Source organism: Aedes aegypti, chromosome 2 (assembly GCF_002204515.2).
Source record: "Aedes aegypti strain LVP_AGWG chromosome 2, AaegL5.0 Primary Assembly, whole genome shotgun sequence".
In the NCBI taxonomy this organism is placed as follows: domain Eukaryota; kingdom Metazoa; phylum Arthropoda; class Insecta; order Diptera; family Culicidae; genus Aedes; species Aedes aegypti.
Genome location: NC_035108.1, coordinates 132,394,653 through 132,421,111, shown reverse-complemented (window position 1 = coordinate 132,421,111; position 26,459 = coordinate 132,394,653). Strand labels below are relative to the sequence as shown.

General features: G+C 37.7%; 1 protein-coding gene across 4 annotated transcripts in view; it reads left to right on the top strand.

The window, feature by feature from the left end:
• Window positions 1-2,454: 2,454 nt before the first annotated feature.
• The window catches only part of LOC5566834, a 310,372-nt gene continuing 286,367 nt past the window's right edge, over window positions 2,455-26,459 (top strand). The window contains exons 1-2 of one of the 4 annotated variants that reach the window (XM_021842417.1): window positions 2,455-2,649; window positions 3,596-3,815. The gene's annotated coding sequence lies outside the window, so the exon portion shown is untranslated. Of the gene's footprint in view, window positions 3,816-26,459 lie in introns of all 4 variants that reach the window. The other 3 variants (XM_021842416.1, XM_021842418.1, XM_021842415.1) reach the window with 3 other exon arrangements.

The following is a 26,459-nucleotide window of genomic DNA, read 5'->3' as shown; positions in this document are numbered from 1 at the left end:
TTGTATGGGATTTACTATGGGAAAACTTACTTTTGCAAAGAAAAATCGCCAGAGGTCACCCATTGACACAGATCTCGATTGCTATTTCTACGATGAACAACATTGCCGAAGACCGCAAAGCAATTCGATGCTTGTGAAAAATGTTATTAAGCATAGACCATTCGGAAATTTTGCCCGATTTTGTTATTATTGTTATTTCTTTACGTGTTAATCAACGTCGCCTTGCCAATAGGTTTTCATGGAATAACTTTTTTCACAAGTGTCAGATTGTTTCGCGGTCTTCGGCAATTATTGCCGGGCAATATTCTTCATCGTAAAAATACCTATCGAGGTCTGTGTTCAGAATTTTTATAGAGGTCAATGGGCGACCTCTGGCGATTTTTCTTTGCAAAAGTAAGTTTTCTTATAGTAAATCCCATACAAACTTTGAACGGCTGGCGCTAAAATATAGTTTATCCGATCGAGCTGAAATTTTGCACAGTTGCTATGGGACCTAAATCCAATCCAAAAAGTGGACTGGAGCGAGAATCTAAATGTTGTCCCACCCTAGCTCCCATTCGATTGTGAATGTAGAGGTGGTAAATGTTTTCTATAGTACTTTTTGCATCCCTGCCCTCAAATATAGCAACTTTCAATTTCTAGTCTAGGATTCCCTAAGGTTTAATTTTGTTTGGCTTCGCTTCATTATTTGTAATTTTTCAACCAATTTTGAAGCTCTTAACATAATTCTCTTCAAAACCAAATTTGTGAAAAGTTAGTAGAAAGCTATGCTGAAGATGTCTGGCTTCGATTCCCGGTCGGTCCAGAATCTTTTCGTAATGGAAATTTCCTTGACTTCCCTGGGCATAGAAGTATCATCGTACCTAACACACGATATACGAATGTGAAAAGAGCAAGTTTGGCCAAGAAAGCTCTCAGTTAATAACTGTGAAAGTGCTCATCAGAACACTAAACTGAGAAGCAGGCTCTGTCCCAGTGAGGACGTTAATGCCAAGAAAAAAACACGCTCAAACGAAGCTTCAAAAATTGATTACGATTCGCATAGGCATAAGAATATTTTCTGTGCCAACACATCATGTGTGTAGTTACAACACATTCTGAAAATCTGCTCCTTTCAAAATTTATTCTGTTTTTCCGCAAAGTACAAGAAACATGAAGATTCTTCGCATGTATTCAGTATTCGCAGTTAATTAGTGTGTCATGAAGTTTGTGGAAATGAAGCAATAACCAGCACAAAATCGATTTTTCAGGATATGTTGGTCCAGAAGAGCTTGATATTGTATTTTTTTGGATAGGTTGGTTAGATTGGTTTGGGGCTCAAACTTTGAGCTGTTGACTCACGCTCAGAGCCGTAGTTAGCCCCACTGGCGCCCTTGATAAACTTTCATTCGTGTGCTCCTCAGTCGAAGCTTTTTTCAAACAAATTTATTTTACAGGCTGAAGCACCATCAAGAATTTGTGTATATGCTGCTTAGTGATCTGCACATGAGTTGTTGTTTAAATCTAGACAGTTGAGTTATTATTAAATTCAGTATATAAAATGAACTTCTAATGTGGAACAGCTTTGAATCTAAATTAACATTTGTAATTAAACTTCTTAACTTAAATCTCGTCGAGGAAGGATTGAATGACAGTGCATTTTTCGTTATGCTTTGGTGACATGAAGGGCTTATATAGGACACAACATGATGGAATCCAAACATAGCTGTTACAATGGCTTGTTTGTGTTTCTACTCACGATTTGCAAGGCATTGATCTGCAGAAAAATTGAACGTACGGATCAATCTTCTTAATTTATACTTTATGCTAAAATAGAAATTGCATTGTCATTTGATGCTTCCTTCGTTAGATTTGTGCCTTGAAGGTTTTGGTACATTATTGTTGTTGGATTTCAAGCTGTTTCACCTTAAAATATGTGTTCATATAATTGAATTAATCTTTTAAAAATTGAAGAAAATGTGCAACTTTGCAAAGTTGGTCTGAACTGCTTAGAAATGATTTATATATGAGCATCTTTGTGCAAATTTGTTTGTCGTGCAAGATTAGTTAAACAGATATAGACAGGTATGTTTCATCAATAAATAAGGATTTTCCACGTTCTAGTTTTCCACATGATTGGTTATGGAGCGTTTTCCCCTACACATTCTATTGCCGTTCATCGTTTAGTCCACCCTTTCGCAGTTCATTTCAAATGAATCCACCAGACAAGCTCTCTCAGCTCATCCAATAACATCAACACAAGGCAAATTTCCAAAACAGAGAACCCGAAGCCGTTCATCGTACCGTAACATACTGGAAAGCTCTCACAGGCACGAAAACATCGTCCTCCCTCTCATAACTCGCGCAAGCTAACCGGGTAATTCAACAGAGCTTTTTCCGGCAAGCCGCGTTCGTCATCGGTCGTGTGTTCAGCTGTTGGCTCACGGAAAGTCCTTCGTCACTGTTTTGGATCCCTTCGGCAGCACAGTCTTCTGTCTGCGTTCGTCGGTTGTGGTCGTTCTAGTTGGAGTTCACTCTAGCCGTCGTCGAAGTGCTTTTTTGCTGTACATATATTTTCCTCCACACAGATGGATATTCGGGGAAAGCGACCAGCTGAGTAGTGAGGGCTTGGTTGGCGAGTGTTTCTTTGCGTGTCTACTAGCGGCTACGGTGTGTTTTGTTGCTGTTGGTGATTGAGGGCCAACGGCTTTTGTAAAGCTGCCACTATTCTTCGGGTCTTGGGATTTGAATTGTGGATCGACACTGCTAGTGTTGGTGATGACGTGTTATTGAACGGAGTCGTGGAAGGATACAGCAGAAAGAATAACACACTAGAATGAACCAATTTTTCTGTGGAAATAGATGAAGTATCGTGTGGTGTGCATTCGGGGTCGCATTGGATAGAGACCTTTTCGGTTGGGCCGGTTTTCTCGGAAGTGCCAGAAGACGTGCCGCTGTTCGTTCGAATCATTTGTCGGGAAAGCCGAAGGGTGACCGTTGAGAGGAGTGACTATTGATTTCCGAACTTCTCATACGTTGGAAGATATTTGCTACATTTAGTATTGCGTGCTGGAGACGAGGGATTTGACGAAACGAACCGTTGGGATTTGCATGGCGAATAGCTTAAAGGCTCGTTGGTTGGTCGAGGGTAAAATTGTACACAAAGTGAAACAGGATGGAAAATTATCAAATTAAGAGCTAACTAAATCAGAGGTTGTAGCAGAAGAAGATAAGGAAAATTTTCCGGTTCAATTTGGCTACCCTCGCGAAAAGTTTGCTACGTTCGCCTGCAATATCCTGTCTCGTCAGTTTGCTTACGGTGATAATCCATATAAATTCTGATTACGTGCTGAGCCTTGCCGTCCTAGGGCGTTTAGTGCTTCGGCCGCCCTTGTACGTGGATCACCCATCTCGTCCAAAGTCAGAGTCGAAAGACAAGGCCAGGTAATGTGTGGGTGAAGTGCGTCTGTTTCTGCTTGGCCCGGTCGGATAAAAGTGTTCTGTGTTGTCTGTTTCTGTATTCGACCCGCGCTTCCGGTGCTGTTTTGTGTTTGCGATCTCATAAAATTGTTATTACGAAAAAATGAAATTCACACGTTGAGCAATCACCGAGCAGGAAAACCGTACAAAACTACAAGGGGAAGAAAAACAACGATAAAATAGAATTACTACGTAATGTGATACATTGAAGTAAATGATTAATGTGCTGTAATATTTTGCCGAACTCCAAAGAAGCGTTTCTCCATTGAAGCAATTTCACGAACACAAAGGATACGGAATCGTTTCAACTCGGAGAGCATCAAATACGCCCACGGTGGAATTCGGACCTCGAAAAAGTAAGTTAAGTACGAATTTATCTCTTTGTTCATACGAGGCCAATTTATTTGAAACACTTTTACGATCTTCTCAGCTGCTCACGTTACAGTGGTCCAGATTAAAAAAATCATGGCAAAATTTACGCATTTCTAATATTTACGGTTTTTGTTCATGAGGTACTGGGAACATGGTTTAGGGCTGCAGACCTTTTTGGGGCATTGTCACCACTCTTTGGTTTCAGAACACAATTCTAGCAAAATTATTTTCGAACATGAGCTTTTACTACAGCAGTAAGCTGTAAACTGATGCTGAACAGGACGAAAAATCCACATAAAATACAGCAGCGAATCATGCACAAAAAGGGAATACCAGATTTGTCACACATTTATACTGCTAAACACGTGAAGTTATAATATTTATGTAAATTTCCACTATACATCGCATAATCAAGCATGGACTTTAACGGATTACAGCAATATGATTCCTGAAAAGATTCCTAGCATTTTTGTGATTTCTGTACTGAGATTCTGAAATTGCGATATGTAATTTTGAAGCTTCCCGGATTCTTGTGCGACAACATGTTAATTTTATATGATATAGGTATATGGACCAAAGACCAAAGATCTTGTGGTTATTCCGGTAGGATTTTAAAAATTTGGGTAGTAATCCTGAAATTCCTAAAATAAAAAAAATTCTAGATGGATAAATCAAAGTTTTATTGGAACTCTGATAGGAATATTAATGAATATTCTTCAGAATTAAAATTTTAAGAAGTTCCAGTGGAAAATCTTATTAGTCCAGTATGATTGCTATATTTCTTGTCAAAATCTTGTAGTTCGTTTTATTCTTTTAAATATTGTAATCATGTCTATTTGGTGGGATTCCAAAAGATTAATGACCACAAACCCAAAGATGTACCCCCGAATCAAATTCAGATAAATTCAGATTTACTTTATAAACACCTGAATTCCTACAAACAACCCCGTATTTCAACGATTGACAGAATTACCTCGAAAATTTAAATTTCATACGGTCCAATCATACCGGAAACGCAGAAGTTCTACAGAAATCTCAAAATACCTTTCGAAATATCATACCGTATTCCCATGTTTTTTGTTCAAATGTAAATTATTCCATTCGATTCCGTTATCATGAGTAGCAACCTTGGCTTTAGAACATTTGGTCGAAAGACATTTGGTCGAATGACGTTTGGTCGAATTACATTTGGTAGAAAGTACATTTGGTCGAAGGGGCATTTGGTCGAATGGAAATTTGGTCGAATTACTTTAGAACATTTCGACGAAAGATTATTTTGTAATGGTTGATCGAAAAACGGTTTGGTTTAACAGATCTAAAACCTAACTTGATTTCTTTAATGAATGTTCGAATCCTCTGAGAAGAATCTCAAATAAAGAACCTTAAAAGTAGATGGAGTACCGTGTACCTTTTAATTCCGCACCTAAATGCTTATCTTTGACAGATACGCGTATTTCGACTACCGCTTGCAGTCTTCTTCAGTGTCAGTTACTCGTATTCACTGTGGATACGAGTAAATGACACTGAAGAAGACTGCAGGTGGTAGTCGAAATACGCGTATCTGTCAAAGATAAGCATTTAGGAGCGGAATTAAAAGGCACACGGTACTCCATCTACTTTTAAGGTTCTCTAACTAGATTTGTTTTTCCAATGGATGTTGTGAAATTATCTAAGTAATAATTTTTACCACGCTTGATAATTTTTCTCAATATCATCAGAGTTCGGTGACATACTCTAGAGCAGCGTGCTGTCTATGCCTCTTTGCGAGGGAGCGAAAAAATGCTAAGCAGAGAGGCAACGAAAATTGAGCAAAATGCAGCGCAAAACACACCGGAGACAGTCGACTAAGGAGACAAAAGTTGACTTCTTTCCATTTGAAAACAGCTCGTCGCGATTCATCCGACTTGCAAAAAAAAAAGTCTGAATGAGAAAAATGACATCAAGTAACGGCAACAGCGCAAGGGGTCAATCGATTTTATGGGGGAATCTGGATGATCAACTTGAATCCCAGAAAACATCCTTAAGTTTGTTCACACAATGCAGTACACCAATGCAGCTTCTTGTCCTCTTTCATGTTGCTCTAGCATGTGCTACCTCCAGTAATAGTACCTACCATACATGCTTTCCTTTTTGTCAATGAGCAAATAACGTATGATTCTTAAAGCAATTAAATTCTTTTCGACCAAATGCCCATTCGACGAAATGTCCATTCGACCAAATGTACGTTCGACTAAATGTCATTCGACCAAACGTCATTCGTCATTTGACCAAATGTCATTGATTCAAGAAATCCAAGTAATGGACTCCATGACGCAATAGTTGGTGTCAAATAAAGCCGAAATTTAAAATTGGATGTTTAAAAGCTTTTTAAAAATATATAGGACATCGGTATGATATCGATAATGTCTAATCCCATATATCGCCGATACCAACAAATCATCATAGTGCACAGCCATAGTCTTCAGTAACATGGCAAAAAAAACTAGAAAGAAGGATGACTAAGCCAAAAAAGAAAATTTTTGGTCATTCTTGACTAAACAGATATTGCCAAAGATACCGAGAAGAGTGAAACTCAAAATGACCGCAAATAAAATTAAGAAGGGTGCATATCAGATGACCGATTGATTAACCATCCTGGAATGGATTAAGTTATGACAATGTTGAGTGTGAAACACTTTTCGGGGAAACGGGATATGTGGATGTTTGGCATTCGGGGAACTGGCGTTCGGGGAAATGACATTCGAGGACCAATATTCGGGGAAAAGTAAAACGACCGGGAAATTTTAAGCGTGTTTCCGAATGAATCTAAAAACCGAAGACTTGATATATGGTTATGGAAGCGTAGTTTAGAGTCTCGAGGGACGCCTAAATCTGTGCTGAAATGAAGATCAAACAATATGTCGGTAGTATTTCAATACATGAATCTGGTTGGTTTTGTCCTCACTACATGATGATGAGCGAGTCACGGTGCTGCACCGTTAGGCTGATACAAATATTAATTTTCTTTTATGTCCAAGACCACTTGAAAGGTACGAGGGGGGGGGGATAAAAATTAATAAGGAACAAAAAATAAAAAATGAAAAAAAAGTTATTTTTTCGAATTTTTATTTTTAACGATAGTTGTTAAACTTTTTCCAATCGTCATCTGGATCATTATTTTACCTGGTTTTTAGTCTAAAAATTAAAAAAACCTAACTAATGTCAAAAAAATGATGAATCTTTTTTTTCTCCCCTTCAAAATTTTAGGATTTTTGAAGGGGGGGTGACATAAAAGAAAATTAATATTTGTATTAGCCTTATTATCAAACAAAAAAAAAGCCATCAAAACTTGAAGGAAGTAGGATCCGTCATTGATTTCGGAATTTTCAAAAGCAATTTTTTCGTTCAAAATCAACAAATTCACAAGAAAATGTGTTCACTGTATTCTATTCTTCAACCGTAACACAGTGAACACATTTTCATCAATTAATTTTTAGTTTGGACAGAAAAACTGCTTTTGAAGTTTCGATTTAAAAAAAAATCCTTGAACGAAATTTTGAGTTACGCCCTATTAAAGGTGTAACTGTCAAAAACGTGGGTTTTTAATTTATTAACAATGTATGTCAATACCGGAACCCGGTCTAGACTGTTTTTAATTATACAAAATCTTTAAATTTAAAAACAAATTAACCGACTATGTACAGGCTCATGTGCTATAACACATTAAGGAGCCGATTTAATTTTGTAATTCTTTCAAACTTCATTAACCTTTCTACTAGCAGCTTTTTTACAGAAAAAAAATTAAATTACGATAACCATCAAAGACATTTTATATGAAGAATGTCGGTCCCCCAAGGAATATCGGATTATCTTTAAAACCAGATCACTATTGATTAATATCGACACTGATTCTTAAACTAGAAAAGTTGTTTTGGTGGACTTGTGGCAAAATGGTGCAAAACTATTGATAAGCAATTGAGTTATCGCGATTTATTTTTTTTTTAATTAAAAAAATAAAGCTGTTGATAGAGGGGTTAATCAACATAACATAGTTGGAAGATCACAAGTTCTGGGGCCCAAAACGCTTAAGTGCTAAACCCGCAGTTGACCAGCAAGATCATTCTAAGGATCGTGGATTAGAATCCCGCTGATCAAGAATCTTGTAGTAATGGAAATTTTCTCGAGTTTCAAGGACATATAGTGTATTGGCAAACAAAGGTTGTAGTCAATAATTTTGGAAGTGCTTTTAAAAAAAGTCATAGCAGACGTATTCTTAGTAAGGAAGTAGCGTAGAAATAAGAAGAGAAATATCATGAGTTCTGGATTGAGAAACGTGAATCTTATTTTCATCTATTGAGTGCATATTGTATAACAAATGCATGTCTTTTATTAATGTATCAATTAAATTTAAAAAATAAAAATTCATTGAAAGTTTTCCTGGCTGAAGCGCGATTTGAACCCCACACTCCTTGACATGATGCCATTGAATTCCTGACGGCACTAACAGCACTCCCATGAACTTCATCAGATTTTGACTTGAATCTTGATTAACTTAAAGAAAGTACACATTTTCACAAAATGGAGGTCTTGGTCCGATTGCCCTCAAATTTTCACTACAGCTCAGAATGTTATATCTGAATTTCACGATAACGATATTTGAAACACAAACTTGTGTTCTATTGAAAATACCGTTTTGACTCATATTCGGAACACTTAAGGTCAACAGTGACTTCAAATGCATCTGATGGGCATTCGTGGCCGGTGGTTAGTGTTACCAAGCATTTAGCCACATCGAGTCAAGGAGTGTGGGTTCGATACCTGCTTTAGTCCGGAAAACTTTTCGTCAGGAGAGTTTTACGACTGTGCCACTGGGCGTTGCATGCTAGTCCGTTGCCTAGTGTGGTGCTTTCAAAGGGAAAATCGTCCACTGGAAGCATTAACGTGTCGGTGGCTGAAAAAAAGATGGCTGATATTCGTGTAAATTTTAATTTCTTAGCACGGTGCTCCCCTGACCGTTATAATCAGAAAAAAATCTCCACCGAATCTGTGATCACCAGTCGTTTTCTATAGCTATGCTGCATGCCTGGGCAAAATTTCAAAAAAATCGTAGGGCCTGTTTTTAAGTTACGCCCTTTTGATTGTATAAGTCCAAAAATTCGAAGGAAATCTGGACTATTTATACGATTTATACGGATTTTCATTGGCCGTGACCATCAAATGAAATATACCCAAGTAACCATGGAGCATTATATAATTGCATATATAATGCAGCTGCATTGCCGTAAGCCTACCATTAAAGTAGTTTAAAAGTGGAAAAGGGCACTTTTACAGTTAAATTAATGCAAAAAGGACGATAAAGCAATGAAGCAACTTATAAAGTAATATTAATGCAGCAGTACAATTTTTAAAGTGATGTTAGTGCATTGATACATTTGTAATGTAGGGTAAATGCTTTATTGCTTGACAGCTCTTGAAATTTGTTGAATAAAAGCAATGTTGCATCAATGGTGTTGATATGCAGTAGAATACGTGCAATGTTATAATGCTTGTGGTTACTTGGGTACAATCAATATTTTGTTCAAAATCTGTTCATTTGGTTATTTGTAATTTATGAGTGGAGTTTAGAAGGAGAATATCGGCGAAATTTTGAGTTACGCCCTTTTGGAAGTGTATCCATCAAAAACAAACTTGTGTTCTATTGAAAATACCGTTTGACTCATATTCCGAACACTTAAGGCCAACAGTGACTTCAAATGCATCTGATTGACATAAATTAGCTGATATTTGTGTAAATGTTAATTTCTTCGCAAAACCCAACTGTTAGCTGTTGGGTGTACCGATAATAATGTTGATTTAATTATTTTTTGTATTGTTTTTATGTTAAAGTATTGTACAACATTTTGATTCAAATGCCAAACACTGTGTTTATTCTATCTCATATTCCGAACACCTTGATTCAAATTCCGAACAGCACGAATAAAATGCATTAAAATGAATAATTTCGCATAAACATTCGCATACCTCTCTAGCTCAATATTTTCATAAAAAGTTCAAAATTACTTTAAATGTTATTAACGTGTAAAAAATTGTATTTATTTTGAAAACGATGTTAGTTTAGGGAAGTTTCAAGGTTAGGGAATACATTTGTACAACAGGAAACGAAAGGATTTTTCGGGATTTCTTAAGCTACTTAGACTACTAAGCTGATGAAGCTAATGGGACAGGATATCCAGATCTGTAACAAAACTAAACAGAAACGGTTTGTGGGAGACACAATGAGAAGAGGACAATTTGAAGGGCAAAATTCGAATATTATAAAAAATAAAAATATAGTTAAATCTAGGTTTAATTTTGAGCGACAAAATTTTCCTTTTTTTCAGACAGTAAAAAAGTGTCACAACGGTGAATGTAGTAAAATTGTATTATTTTTCACGGTAACATTACTATTTTGAATGTGTTTTGTCAAATTAATGTAAAGATTCAAAATTGAAAAATATGTGTTTTGTATCTCGATACTTCTCTTACTGACTCGATGGTCCCTTCAACATCGAGTAAGGGAGAGTGGACTGTACTTTCAAACAGCTGAAGCCGAGTTCCAAGCATCTAAACTTGACCGTTTTGTATGTGAAGCAGTCAATACGTACTTTATTCTGTCCAATACTGTACTAGCTCGTAGGTTCAGGCTAACTAGCATGGTGACATCTAAGCCAAACGATAGATAAAACTAATAAAAAGAAATTTATGTTTTCTTTGGATTCTGTGTGACTTTTTATTCCGCAGAATAAAAACTATTTATGTCGCCTAGTTGGTTGATAAGCTATATACACTAGCTGTATTCTAGTAGCACAAGCACTGAAAATGTTTTGAGAAATTTACATCTTCAATTGTTAATCAATCGCAAACTAAGCCTTTAGATTAAGAGGTTTTGTTCAAAACGTGAAAGCCAATTAGAAGTGTCAATAACGAATAACAAAATGTCATACAATAAAATCAATAAAGTTCTTCTGAGCTGAAAAACCTGAAAATTTCATGTCAGAAGGTAACTCCAAACCTTCTTTGGGTTAAGAATAAATAAACTAATAAAATTAACAAACCATGCGAAATGGATCATGGAGGTTTCCAAGAAGTCGTTCTTTACCATAGGAATGCTTTGAAACAATCTTACGCTTCGTTATATAACTTGCAAAAAATATGTTTAGGAACTTATGTTCTTCAAACTATTTAAATTGTTATATTGAAAAGTGGAGTTTGTAAGTAAGGAGTGATGCACAAATTATGCCATGCTCCAAAGGGGGAAGGGGTCAGGCCAAGCGTGACAATCCTTCAGGCTTCGTTCTCACTCACTCTCACGATAATGGATTTATCCCTCACAGCAATTTTCAGCGATTAGCTGCCTTGCGATTTTATCCGTCCACAAAACAAAGCGAAAAAAGATAATTGCACATTTCCGCATCTGTGAGAAGTTTGTTTTCTCTTTCTCCGATCCATGGAGAACTTTTCCTGTATGCATCGCCACAAGCAGCAGTTGCTTTTATGCACCAAATTATTCACCCCTTTCGTCAAGTAGGTGTGGTAGCATGGCTAGCGTGCACACATCGCGGTTGTTTTTAGCAATGTTCTAGGTTCGAATCCCGTCGCCGGCACTAGTTTTTGTTTATCCACATAGTGATAATTCTCGGGGGCAGTTGGTGAGCGAAAATATGATGGAGTGAAAAATATATTATCCCCGGAGTGGAGTGATTTTCGGTTATCCACCGTCGTAGCTCCAGAGAAAATTAGTGTGAGCGATAAAAGATGTTCACGTGAGGAAGCGAAAAAAGCATTCTCCTTACGTGCGAAAAATCGTAGATTTCGCATCATTGATACGAAAATTCAGAACCCTGATCCTTACACATTTTTGAAGGACTCATACAAAAAGCGTGACAAGGAAGGGGGGGGGGGGTCAAAAAAGCTGAAATTTTGCGTGACATAATTTGTGTACCATCCCTAATTACAACATTGAATCGGCTCCGCAATGCCTTTTAGTACTTAAATGCCGAATGCCGTTAAGTCGAATGTCGTTAGGCCGAATAGGTCATAAGTCCGAAAATGGCCGATAGCTCTAATGAACCGTAAGGTCGAATGACTAACTAACAGGGATAGGTCAGGATAATTTGCATTACCTAGAAGCCCGCAATATCCGCTGTGAAATATACCTAGAAAGAGCAGCCTTCGATTAAAAGAAGGAAAAAACGCTGATGGATGTGTTAGCCATTTGACATAGTAGTAAATGGTCAAATGTTATTTCGGCCTAACGACCTTTCGGCCTAAAGACCCTTTCGGCCTAAAGGAATTCGGCCTAATGGACTTCGGCCAAACGATATTTGGCCTAATAGCATTCGACCTAAGGACCTTCACCCTAAAATTGAATGATTTTATACACAGAGGGCCTTATTTAGCCGAGTGGTTAGAGTCCGCGGATACAAAGCAAAGCCATGCTGAAGGTGTCTGGGTTCAATTCCCGATCGGTCCAGGATCTTTTCGTAATGGAAATTTCCTTGACTTCCCTGGGCATAGAGTATAATCGTACCTGCCACACGATATACGAATGCGAAAATGGCAACTTAGGCAAAGAAAACTCTCAGTTAATAACTGTGGAAGTGCTCATAAGAACACTAAGCTGAGAAGCAGGCTCTGTCTCAGTGGGGACGTTAATGTCAAGAAGAAGAAGATATACAGTTAACTCTCCCTTACTCGATATTCCGTATCGCGATATCGAGTTAGAGAACCATACTTAAAGCTGGTTTTCATGACAAACTCGATGGTCGCTTGGAACGCAGTTGCACTGCTTTTGTGTTCTGTAACTCGATGCCTACCTAACTCGACGGTCCCTTCAATATCGAGTAAGGGAGATATGACTGTAATTGAAAACATTCCAAGCCAGTTTCCGGTATTGAAATACATTGATGAATTAAAATCAACGTTTTTAACAGTTACGTTCAAAGGGCCGAACTCAAAATTTTGTCAAAGATTTTTGAATTTTGAAAATCTATTTAGAGGTTAGGGTTTTGTTCGCTGTTTTGTTTGATTATAACGGTAAATGAAGCACCGTGCGCATTTTTATCCCAAATATAGTATATCAGGGGCCCAGATAGCCGTAGCGGTAAACGCGCAGCTATTAAGCATGACCATGCTGAGGGCCGTGGGTTCGAATCCTGCTGGTCTAGGATCTTTCCGTAATGGAAATTTTCTCGATTCCCAGGGGATAGAGTATCTTCGTACCTGCCACACGATATACACATGCAAAAATGGTCAATCGGCAAAGAAAGCTCTCAGTTAATAACTGTGGAAGTGCTCATAATAACAATAATCTGAGAAGCAGGCTTTGTCCCAGTTGGGACGTAACGCCAGATGGAAGAAGAAGATAGTATATCATAGCAACCATTGACACATCGATATCTTCTACAGCAGTGGAACTCGCGGGCCGCATGTGGCCCTCGAGATGTTTAAATGTGGCCCACGGAGTGGTTTCATGAAATGCACAAAAAAGTTGTTCAGCATTTGAATAAATAACAAAAACTTTTGATTTTGATTGTATTAATATAGGTTCCAATTGAATAATGTAGTTTATCATGTCAAATTATATGCGAAAAAAGCAAGTTTTAAAATTTATGAAAAAGCTTAAACAAGCTAAATTCTAATATCAAGTTGAATAGGTCCCAATCAAGTAACTGAAAAAAAACTTTCAAAAATCAGTTAGACATTGCCGTTATCCTCAGAATCTTCATAATTTTGCAAGAAATCACTAAAGAGCCTGCCTAAATCTTAAAAGTACGAAGTCCTTAAAATAAAATTACAGAATCCCGCTAGGAATCCTTAAGATTTCTCTCAAATTTTTTAGAGTTTGCTGGATCTTGCTGTGAATCTCCCTAAATTTCCTCCAGAGTTCCAGAGTCCATTCTAGAATGTTGGAATTCAACAAAATCACGCTCATAGTCAAAGTTGATTTTGATACGATCCAAGAAATTCTAAGCAAGGTTATAAAAATCCACACGATCCCTCTAGACATACCTGAAGCGAGTTTTGAAGCTAATTGAAAATTAATGTTTTAGGACTTGTGCTCCTGTTGAGCGTCCAAAAACGATAAAAAAAATCTGTTTTATAGTCTCGCGTGTGTTTTTTTTTCATCTAAAATTGTAAATGAAATTGTTTTTCTGCTAAAACATGTTTGAAAAACAAGGTTTTGTCAGCTTCTATAAAAAATGAACCTCTGTGCACCTACTTGATTTGAACACGGATAGCGTCCCAAGAGAATTGCGCCTCGACCTCAATGGCGTGTCGGTTGTGTACCTTTCCGTCTAATTTTTTACTCGTATTTTTTCGTGCAATTCTACCATTCACCACACGGGGTTAGCGGTGGTGATACATATGCCAGGATGCCAGTGAACCGTGATGGGCTGACCCGAGTTCTGTTCATGCTGATGCCTCGGGCAAGAAAGTCATGGTGCATATTTAAAGAGCGTAATCTAAATAAATTAATTTCATAAAAGCTTGAATAAGCACAGGTTTATTGATGTGGATGTGTGTGTTGAATTTAGGCTACTGGATGTTTATTGACTCCCTGGTTGCCACAGGTACAGGGTCGTTTGGAATTTATTAGTGTTTTGTTGCGAATAAACATTTAACCGCACCAAAAAGTATATTCTCCACGGCATGCCAAAAAATGGTTAGAAGGAGATAATCTTGTTTAAATTGACAAGATTTTTGTTACTTGAAGCAAAACTGAGTTGAGGTTCATGAATGGTTGAAATTGATGGATTTGATCTTACCGATTGTAAAAGGAACGAACAATAATATCTAAGGAACATAGCTCAATGCTATTGAATGCATGAAAACATTTTGTAAGTAATAAATAGTAGTACATATCGTCCCCTTAATGCTACAACTAGATAACTCGAAAATCAAAATTTTGAGATGTGCAACTTTGAAAATATGCTCGTTGTAGAAGGTGATGGCTAATCGCAGAGAATTTGATTGGAAAGTAAATATCAACTTATGTATTTTCAATCACACACTTATGAGCTGTGGATATTTTGCAGATCTAATTGATAATAATGTTTTGACATATTGAAGTCAAAAAATTCAAATATCAAGTTATCTAGTTGTAGCATCAAGGGGACGATATATTAGGAAGAATACGCTTGTTATGCTTGTCATGCCTCTATGTCAGAAGCAATCATACGATATGACACACGGAGCAATTTCTAGAAATAAAGCAATTTGCTAAATTCGATAACGTTTTACTAAAATTTGGCAAATCTTCAGAATTTCAGTTGAGAAATGTCAACATTCTCTACTGAGGGATTTCATAATACAAAATTTGAAACCGAATTTATACCTATTCTTATATTGGTCACGATTCCCGCTAAATTTATTGATTCGTCTGCTTCAAAGTCAACAATGATATCTTAAACGCAAAACTTGAACAAGTATTTAGATATACTTTGTATACCTATGTATTTATGAATGTAGTATGTATATATAGTATGAAGAATGAAAAAGAATGAAAAAGAAAACATCACTTTCAATTTAGCTATAAGTACATAATTTTATATGCACAAGCATATTTTGTGTTACTAAAAAGTATAATTTTTAAACAAAAATTATTCTTTGAGTGCGCTATTAAGAAGAGGCAGTACTTGATTTGCTCATTTTGCATACATGGTAAGCGCAAACACTTAACCACTCTTACAAAGTTACTTCGGAAAACCTTTTAGCTTTTCTAACTGGTTTTACCGTTTCTCAGAATGCCGATCAAGTTTTTCTCCCGGTTTCCAGTTCTCGGTAGCACTTCACTTGAGAGGGTGATGCGAAAATGCCAAGTTGGCGCCTTTCGCAGCAGTGGAAAATAAAACCAAGCCCAAACCGTTGTCGGTGCGTTTGTTCTTCGCGATAATCAAGTTGCAACACTGAATTGTTGTAAATTGTTTTCACAGAAGCTTGGGTGGAAACGAAGCCCATCAGATAAAGCGTACGGAAACACACACACACACACACGCAGTTTGATGGTACTTGACTGTTGAAATTAAAATCTTTGAAAAGTCATACTAGAAGAAAGAAAGAAATCGCACGAACAGAAGGGTTTTTATGTTAGTCAAGTTTCAATTATCCAACATTTTTTTAAAACACGTCTAGTATTTGGTTGAGTCCTATTACGAGCCATTAAGAATGAGTAGTATCAAATCTTATTGAATCTGCTCAGAATTTTCCGCATGAGTGTAGTCCGAAAAGTATCGGGGCAATGTCTCCCCCATTTGCCCGATGAAAAAGAGATACTAACGGCTATAAGAGAAAAATTGGAATGCATTTTGACAAAAATTTTCGTGTTCACTAAAACTCCAGGCTTCTGCCAAAGTTCTACATACAGCTATGTCACTACGGATTTCGCATAAAATCCGCATAAACTGTTCCATGAATCTCCCCAGTTTTCTATTGCGGATCTTGCAAGCTCTCAAGCCTGTTAGAGCCTGTTAGAGAGAACTTTAGGTATTTCTCCTGAGATTACCTCTGAGATTCCCCTATATTCTTTCTGGTTCTTCTCCTGATACATTGTTCAAGGATATATCTGATGTTTCCTCGACGGGAATGTTACCATATAATGCCCACAGTTTTTTTCCATGAATTTTCTGAAAAATAGTTCCAGTTATACATCACAAATCTGCTCAGGTAGTTAAATTTGGAATTCTTGTATGGTTTATTTTTGGTATGAAGGAATAAGAGTCTATTAAGGTTGTTTAAGAACATACTTGCAGGTCCTCCTCGAGCGTTCCATGCCCGTAGAGGAACCGGCCTTATGAGCGTTTTGTACATGGTACATTTGGAGCGTGTGAGAATCTTTTTCGACCGCAGCTTCTTGTGATGGCCATAGTAGGCTCGACTTCCACTGATGATGCACCTCCGTATTTCACGGCTAACGTTTTTATCAGCCGTCAGCAAGGATTCAAATTAGACAAACTCGTCAACCACCTCGAACGTATCCCCGTCTATCGTAACACTGCTACCTTGGCGAGCCCTGTCACGCTCGGCTCCACCTACTAGCATGTAATTTGTCTTGGACACATTCACCACCAGTCCAACTTTTGCTAACTCGCGTTTCATGCGGGTGTACAGTAGAGTGATGCAAATTTTGAAATGTTTGCTCCCCTATGCTTAAATGACTTTAATTATGGTAAATAGCATCCTCCCAAAGTTTGAAATGATTCGCAAGAAATTTGACTGTGCACACGCCATTTGAAGTTTATATGGAGATTACTATGGAAAACGCCAATCTTTTGTGTTCAGCCCTCTATTTTTTCGTGATCATATTTTATGGAAAAGTGAACACCCTTATCTCATGTGAAAACTTCTCAGCTACAACTTTGCCGAAGAGGATTAAACACAAAAGGTTTGCCTTGTCCATAGTACCATGCCCACACAAATACGGATCACCCACAGTGACGGATCACTTTGGCGTTCAACATCGGATAACTCGCTCAAAACATAAAAGCGAAAACAGGACATGTCTCAGTTACTGCAATGCAGTATCACAACAAAATGGCATTTTACCCTTGTTTCTAGCTCTAACACTGTTATTTTTTGCAGTAATATGTGACACATTGTTAACTTTCGCCAAATCATGCAATACAGATGCATTGAGTTGAAAATCTCTTGATTTTGCGCACTGATCCGTAATATGTAACAATTTGATCCATAATATGAAAATTGATCCATAATATGGTTTTCAGAAATCGATACAATTTTTAATTTTTATGCAATCCTATGTAAATATCACACTCAAAACAGTTAACTAACCGAGGTTACAATTTGAAACGATTCAATTCGTGCTTTTAAAATATAATTTTACGTTTTACATGTCGTTTTATTGAATTTTATTGGTTGGACTCCACACTTTTTGATCCATAACTGTGGGGTCATGGTAATCTCCATATAAACTTCAAATGGCGTGTGCACAACCAAATTTCTTCCGAATCACTTCAAATTTTTCGAGGATCATTTTCATCATAATTGACATCGTTTAAACATAGGGGAGCAAAAACTTCAAAATTTGCATCAGTCTAGTGTACAGGTCTGCCACCATTTCAAATGTTCGAATGACAATGTCCATATCGTCCGCGAAGCAAACAAATTGACTGGATCTACAAAGGCCGGCTCTCTGCATAACACCTTCCAGCACAATATTGAACAACAGGCACGAAAGTCTATCACTTTGTCTCCGGTGAGATTCAAACGGACTGGAATTGCCACTTGAAGTCTTCACAAAATTTTGTGCACCTTCCATCGTCCCTCTTATCAGTCTCGTGAGGTTCCCGCGAAAGCTTTTCTCGTCCATGATTTTCCATAGCTCTACGCGGTCGATACTATCGTATGCCACCTTGAAATCGAAGAAAAAGTGATGCGTTGAGACATGGTATTCACGACATTTTTGGAGGATTTACCGTACAGTGAAGATCTGGTCCGTTGTCGATCGGCCGTTAGCAAAGCCGGTTTGATAACTTCCCACGAACTTGTTAACTACAGGTGACAGACGACAGAAGATGATCCAGGATAATACTTTGTAGACTGCATTTAGAATGGTGATCGTTCAAAAGTTTTCACAAACTAACTTGTCGCCCTGATTGTAGATTGGGCACATGCTCCCTTCCTTCCACTCCTCCGGTAGCTTTGCTGTTTCCCAGATTGTTCCTATCAGCCGATGCAGACAAATGGCCAGCCTTTTCGGTCCAATCTTTATGAGTTCAACTACCGTACCATACCATCCTTACCAGCAGCTTTATTGTTCTTGAGCTGGTGAATGGCATCCTTAACCTCCCTCAAAGTAGAGGCTGGTTGGTTTTAATCGTCCGCAGTACTGATGAAGGTATTTTCTCCATTGTCTCGACCTTCATTGCCTGTGCTCTTAGCGCCATTCAGGTGCTCGTTGGGCACAGTTTAACCATCACCATATAGTGGTCAGAGACGATTTTAGCGCCACGATAGGTCCTGGCAGAAAAGTGCCGTTCATCAATAAGAACGTCGGTTTGTGATTCTGTCTGCTGTGATGATCTCCAGGTTTATCGGTATGGAAGGCTGTGCTGGAAGTAGGTGCTACGAATGGCCATACTCTTGGAGGCGTCAAAATCAATTAGTCGCAAGCCGTTTTTGTTCAACAGCGTGTGAGTGCTGAACTTTCCAATAGTCTGCGTACTGGTAGTCTGAATTACTCATCCTGGCCAACTTGAGCGTTTGAATCTGGTTTTGACGTCGTTTGGATGATGGTTTTGATGTCGCGTCTTTAGCAGCTGCCGTACTCGCGTTTGAGCTGCGCGTAAAAATCGTCGTTATCATCATCAGTGCTTTCGGAGAGAGGGCTGTGCACATTCATTATGTTGAAGTTGAAGAACCGCCCTTTTATCCTCAACTTGCACATTCTTTCATTGATCGGCCACCACCCGATCACGAGCCATAACTATAAAAGCTCGTGTGTACTGCGGCAGCTCTGGTAGATGGCATGGTTACCTCTAAACGTTCGCATCATTGATCCCTTTCAACACACTTCCTGCAACGCTGTGATGCTGAATCCGTGGTTCTTCAGGACATCGGCGAGTATGCGTGTGCTCCTGATGAATACCCAAGTAACATTGGTAGCTAAATTACCGCTTATTCAGCAAATATTCTTTTTATACATCTCATTTTTGCTGAATAAGCTGTTATTGAGCTGCCAATGTTACCTGGGTAGTCCCTTTACGTCGCTGTGGTCTTCGCCGATTGCCCCGAATCCTATTCCCTCGTTGACTGTTCATTGCATAATTTTTAACGGCCGGTTGGCCTGACACCAACCTCCTTGATTTCAGGAGGACCATTTCCCCTAAATGTTCGGAGGGCCATAGTGCACAGTTCAGCTTAGAGTGCTTCTCTGGTACTTGGACGATGATCAGCCGTCCCCTGACATGGAGAACAGACGTTGTTGTACGCCGCTCCTGCAAGTTGTTAAAAAAACACCATCTCTCCAGTTCAACTTCCAGGATATGTCTACTTTTACAGATATTTCGGAACATCCGGGAACCATAAAGTGACCTTGACCACAATCGGTTGCCTCACGATATCACAATATCACCCGAGGCTACATAGTTTCCGTTGTCTGTTAAACTTGAGATGTTTGAAAACCGTTTAATTTAATTAAAACTGTTCAGAAAAGAAAGATTTCACACGATCTGACCCAGGAGGACACTGAAATAACTCCAGCAACCAGGAATAAATTGGTCAACTTGTGTCAACATATGAAACTAGAAGCATTTGGATTTAATTTAGTGAAAACCGCATCTAAATCAGTTGAATTGAATGTTCACAATCACAAATTGAAATTTTGCACTGAATTTTGCATGGAACATCGACTAACGGAGGTTTAACAGTAAAATATTCAAAGTATGTTTGCATTCCTCTGCTCCTTTGAAAATCCTGAATATGCCTTTAATTTTCATACATTTTTTTCTATTAGATTCGATTCCGAAAAAAAGAACTTCTCTTGAGAAAATTCAAAATCAATATTTAGAAGAGCTCTTAATATGAACAAATATTATTTTCAAACGAAAGAATTCAATAATTTAGCTGTAGCTATAAATTTATTCCTTACCCTTAAAACGATCTTTTTCGTTAGCTCGTGTTTCGCACGCTGTCTGTTCTACTGTATTTACATAACACAACAATGGTAACCAAATACTCTAAATCGATCGTTTTAAATGCTTACGTAGAATTTGTCGATTAAAGCTACCGTTCATTGTGAGTTGCCTCCAACTTTTCATGAAAAGCAATGCAAACGGAAATAATTGCCTACAGAGTTGGCAGCATTTTCCTTTGTTTCTCAACTGAATCGGTATAGCATACTTAAAGGTTAGCTCATTTATTTCTCAGAACCCGACTCATTAGCTTTTACGAACAACAACACTAAAATATTCTACGGTATGACATGAAGGTGAATAAATATGAAGGAGAAAATGAGTGTCCCATCGTAGTCTGCCTTTAATGATAAAACGTTGAAAACCCTTTCTTAACAGGTTGGTTCTCTGTTACGTCTAGTCGTGTCCGATCAATTTCTCACACAAATGGTTTTGGTAACCCAAAGCACCTGCAGAAACGTTGAATTAAAAAGAACACAAAAGCACAACAAGCCTGCCCAGTCACAACCTTGGCGTGTTCTTAATTGCAAAAGATATTATCAGATTTCAAAAATATTAGTTTGTCGTGTAAGCTTAAGCAACTTTCCGCCATTGCTACGACTACCAGATCATCGTTTCCTCAACCGTTTCCGTCTAGGAACACCAGCCGGAAAACGGCAGCTCAACTCGAATCACCCGGTCCGGTTTATGATTTCCTGCACCGGCCGCTCAACAAAGTTATGACTGCCGCCTTTTTTGATGGTTATGTTGATGATGATGGTGATAACGACGATAATGCTAATGATGCGAACCCACTCGTCGTAGTTTGTGCATTTCTGTTGTTGGTTGGATTTTTCCCACTTTTCCTGTTTGCTGGGCTTTCGGTGCTTTTGAGTTGTGGCTGATGGGCACAAGGGTTCTTTTTTTTCGCCACAACTATTATTTCCTTGTTCCTATACTTCTGCGTGAAACATAAACATTTTTATGTAATGTGCCGAAAAAGTTGTAAAATCAAACATCATTTCATACTGGTTAGTGAGTGAAATGATTAAAGGCTGTCCAAAGAATGCAGAAGAATTATTTGAAAAACTAACAAATTTTAGCAATCAAACATTTTATTTTTATGATAAATTATGATATTCTTTTGGAATTCTTCTTTACCCGGTATGTTCGCCACTTTCCATCTCTGATCATAATATGATATCAGTTTAAAAATAATGTATTCGATACCTTCGTCTGTTTTCATTTAATCATTATTTAAAATTTTTGATAAAGTTTTTAATTTATATAATTTACAATATGATCTCAAGCTTTGCTAAGAAAGATTGTTGTTAAGATGGTTCAACCACAAACAAGACACTGTTTTTCAGAGCAGATTGAAAGGCTATATTTCCGTTGATCAGCTTGAACTGGAAATAATATCAATACCCAGACAACTAGAAATCGCATGAAAGTTCACGTTATATTTATTATAACTCGTTTATTCATACTAATTACATCAAACCCGCAAAACACCGTGGATAAACTCGTCAGATTGATGAGTTTCCTCGCTTAAAACACTTTTTTTCTGAGTTCATTTGTACATTTTGCTTTGTCCCGTACACTCGTACAAAGTAAGTCGAATCAATCCGTAGCAGCTGTCAAATCAACATTTATTATCATACTAGTGGTCCCGGCAAACTTCGTCTTGCCATCAAGTCATCAAGTAGGCTGTTGAAAAATGTCAAGGTATCTCCTATACAAAATTACATATTAGTACTCACCCGTTTTAGCTAATTTTCCGATAACTTCCCTAAACTTTTTCGTCACACGAACACGTCGGAGCCCTTCAAGAAGACAATAGTGAAAGAATTGTGCAAATCGGATGTCCTGTTCTCAAGTTATTTCGTGACATACAAACACCACTCCATTTTTATTTATATAGATAATTAGTCGCATAAGATCACAGGTTAGTTCAGTAGAATATGTATACACTCGCAATGTATGTTATTATTCATCACATAATAAATGCACGCATATCGGCTCCACTTTTGTACGTAGAAGGCCTTTTCGCGACATCCTATAAGTGAAATTTTGCACATACAAAGCCTCCAGGTGATTTCGTTATACGTACATTTTGGTTTTCTGGGTAGTTACATTTGACTTAAGAAATTAATTATACTAACTTACAATTATCAGTGCTGTTATACGCTTTTCAATTGGTTTCAAACCCGATATATTTGTCATTGTGTAGACCACAACTCCTTCTCTGTTGAGCCTACTTTTACTAATCTTTGTATTCGTTTAGATGAAAGAACGATCGCAACTGTCTAGGGTTATCAACTATCATTCTTGCGGGTACAATTGCCTTTCTCAATCTTTTCGCCTATCCCCTGCATGTAATCTTTTCTCATAAAAAATGTATCTTCTTCATATTAATAAAAAATTGCCACAATATACGAAAAGCACTTCACCATTGAAAAAGCATCGCTATCGACTGTCAATGGCTTTCCCATTTGAATTGGAGCGTCAACAATGTCATGAAAAATTGAGTACCCTTCTGAAAGAGCACTTGAAGACCGTATCTAGCCATTCCATTTTCGCTTCAATTGACGCATAATATAAGGTATAAGCCGAAGTAAAGTGCCGTGTGTGAATAAACTTCTTCTGCTGGGAAGCCACCTCAAATTGCTAACCCTTTTTGGCTCTCTTAATCCTCGAGATTCCATTAGCTTGCTACCTTGGATCCTTTGCCAACAACCATCGCCGGTAGCCAAGTGAAGAAAGGTCACTTTTGGTACGAAACTTTTGCATATTTTTTTCATTCAAACCAAACCAAGCATACACGTCATCACAACAACGGTATATGTGGTTTGCATGTACTATCTAGCTCATAGTGACTTACTCGTTGGGAACATATAACAAAAGTTTCTGTCCTATTGCAGGCACTAATGTGGTTCGGTAAAACGGCACTGTTCGTGCGGTAAATTCAAATTAATTATTCACCATTTGTGTGACCTAGTCGTGACGAACGAGGGACAAAGAGGTTTTCCTCAAATTTCACCCAATTCGATCCAAGGGCGTAGCCAAGTTTTCCATCAGGAGGAAAACGAATATGTCAATAACATGGCAACAACATATTTAAATATTCGAAGGGGGTTACAATGAGCCAGAGGGAAATATTGATAAACAATTTCAATAGGGTATTGATAGCTATAAAATTGGAAGATGCAAACAGCAGTTGCGGTAAACGCGCAGCTATTTAGCAAGACCAAGCTGAGGGTCCTGAGTTCGATTCACACCGGCTAAAGATCTTTTCTTAAAAGAAACTTACTCGTTTTTTTTAAGGGAATAGAGTATCTTCGTGCTTGCCACACGATATGCGAATGCAATATATTTTCAATTGGCATAGAAAGCTCTCAGTTAACAACTGTGGAAGTGGAAAAAAGGACAATTAGCTGAGGAATGCTCTGTCACCGTTAGAAAGTTACGCCTAGAAGGAATTAGTCTGGAAACAGACCACGAAGGGAGCGGAATTCAAAAGCTTAATAAGAGTTTTTTTCAATTTACAGTGTTTTTTATATTCAAGAGCAGGTAAAGTTAAAGAGATGTGTTGTTTTTCTTCACGAATTCACGAATTCACGAAAAACATTTCATTATTTTTGTTCCTTTGTTTTTCGAAAGCTCTAGCAAAATTTTCTCAGTTCGTTTTGTTTGTATGTTTGAATTTAAACGCCACAACGCACGTAAAAACCAATACGAAATTTCAACAAGATTAAGCATTTTGAATTACTTCTGTTTCAATGGACACAGCAGTGGTATGATTCATTCTACGAAATCATGTGAGTAGTGAATGAAATAGCCACTTATGTAGGTGTTTACTCAGAGGTAGCCGTATGTAATCGAATCTCGTGATTGCAAACGTTTATTTAATCGTTCAATTTCACAACAATGCTGATTGGTGAGGAGGGCTAGCGTCCGAACATCCATTTTGGTCTGTGTAAAGCTCGTGCTGGCAAACTGCAGTGCATTTGGAAAACCAAACTCTGAACAAACATTGTGCAGTTGTGTTGGTCCGATTTTTGGCAGAACCTTCCTGAGGCCCGATGGCAGCATACCATGGGCTATAAAACACCTATTGCACACATATTTACTACTCCCAGGCTCAGGGCGTCGCACAGTGGCCACACTCCATACAAAAGTTGTCCAAAAACATCAATTTTGCTCAAATCGTTTGAAAACCATAGTTCATCGATGACTTTTTATAACAGCTTAATTGAAATTATTTCCTCAACAAAAAATCGATATTTCCGGCAGATTTGGCATATTGGGTTTGATAAAATCTTTATTCGTCCAAACAGTTGAAATCAGATAGAAATCCGCGTATCTGTCAAATGGTACAAGCTCCAGTGGAATTAAATAGTATAGTACTGAACTCGGTTTTCATTTACTTATTTAGGAAAAATATCAGTAAAAGGATTATCAAACTTTATTTTTTCGATTTTTGACAATCTTTGGGCCACTGTGTGTTGAGTGGAACAGCAAACTGAACAAAGTGTGCTCTAATTGCTTCCGTGCCGGTTCGTTCAATTTCACCTCTCGCAATTAGTGTGCTCGGCAATGAATGGAAAGCCAATTTTTCCAACGATCCAGAGGCAATGTATGGGAAACGCAAAAAAAAATGACTGGAGGAGTTCAATCAATGTGATCGAACATCAACAGCCAAAAAGCCAGTTTGGATAGATTTACCTCTGTCCCTTCTGGGTGGAATCTGTTCGTTTGACAAACAGATGTTATTGACATTCCCCTCTATCGGGCTGCCCAATGGGCAGTGCCCATATTCCATTGCCGAACCTTTCAAACTTTGTCTTGAATTTGCTTTTGAAAATTACTTTTTTGAAAAGAGAATGTTATCTCCACATTTCTACTACACTTCATTTAACACCAACAAACGTCGTTAGTAAAGATGCAACCTGAAAATAGACAAAAACAGAATTCAAATTCAAAACAATTCAAACTAATTCCCAAACATCAGATACGAATCTCTGAATGGCTTTGTTTTCAGCTTTCCCTCATGGTCTTTGGTCTTGTGTTCAACATTTTCTCACATTCTCTAGATGAGAGCGCTGAACCCCTGTCGATGAGCCCTCGTCATCAATGTCTTCATCTGTTGTGTGGATTCCATAACAAATACCCGAAATACATTTACCTCTCTACCGACAGCTTCGATTTTTATCACAAAAAAAAATTAATTGCAAAAACTTTTTTGTTGTTTAATATTTAGCACCATTTATTCACAAGTTCTCAAAAAACTCTTCTAGTTATTGATTATTGGTCATCTGGATCCGGAGATATTCCAAAATTCCTTGCAGTACCGACGTGTAGCCATAACCTACGTAAATATCTTAGGCTACAGATTGTATTCAGATATTCACTCTTTGAAACAATGCACTAATGAGAGTATGCTGTGGAAAAATGAAGCAATTTGGTGCAGCCGTCTTTGAGTAATGAGCATTTATGTTTCTGGTACCGCACTGGTCAAATAAAGATCTACAAAATTTCAAAAAAAAAACATCATATCGTAACTTTTAGTTTTCTTCAAGAATACTTAATTAATTTGTATGAAATTTTCAAAGTAGCTCCTTATTACCTGCCTTTGTATAGCCCATATTTTATTTTTATGATAAATTGACGTTAAACAAAATGGCCGCCAAAGTCATTTTATAAGGGAAATGTCGGCCCCAAGGAACATCGGAACACCTTCAAAACAAGATTACCAATAATTAATATCGACACGAATTCTTAAAACGGAAGAGTTTTATGAGTTTTATGAGAAATGGTGCATAAGTATCGAGAAACAAAAAAGTTATCGCGATTTTCATATTTCTTTTTTGAGCTAGAAAATGAAGCTGCCATTAGAGTGTTTAACCCTATTCCCGAGCGTTATTCACCTGAATGTAATATATACCCAAGTGTAATATCAACCCGAATGGGTTTATC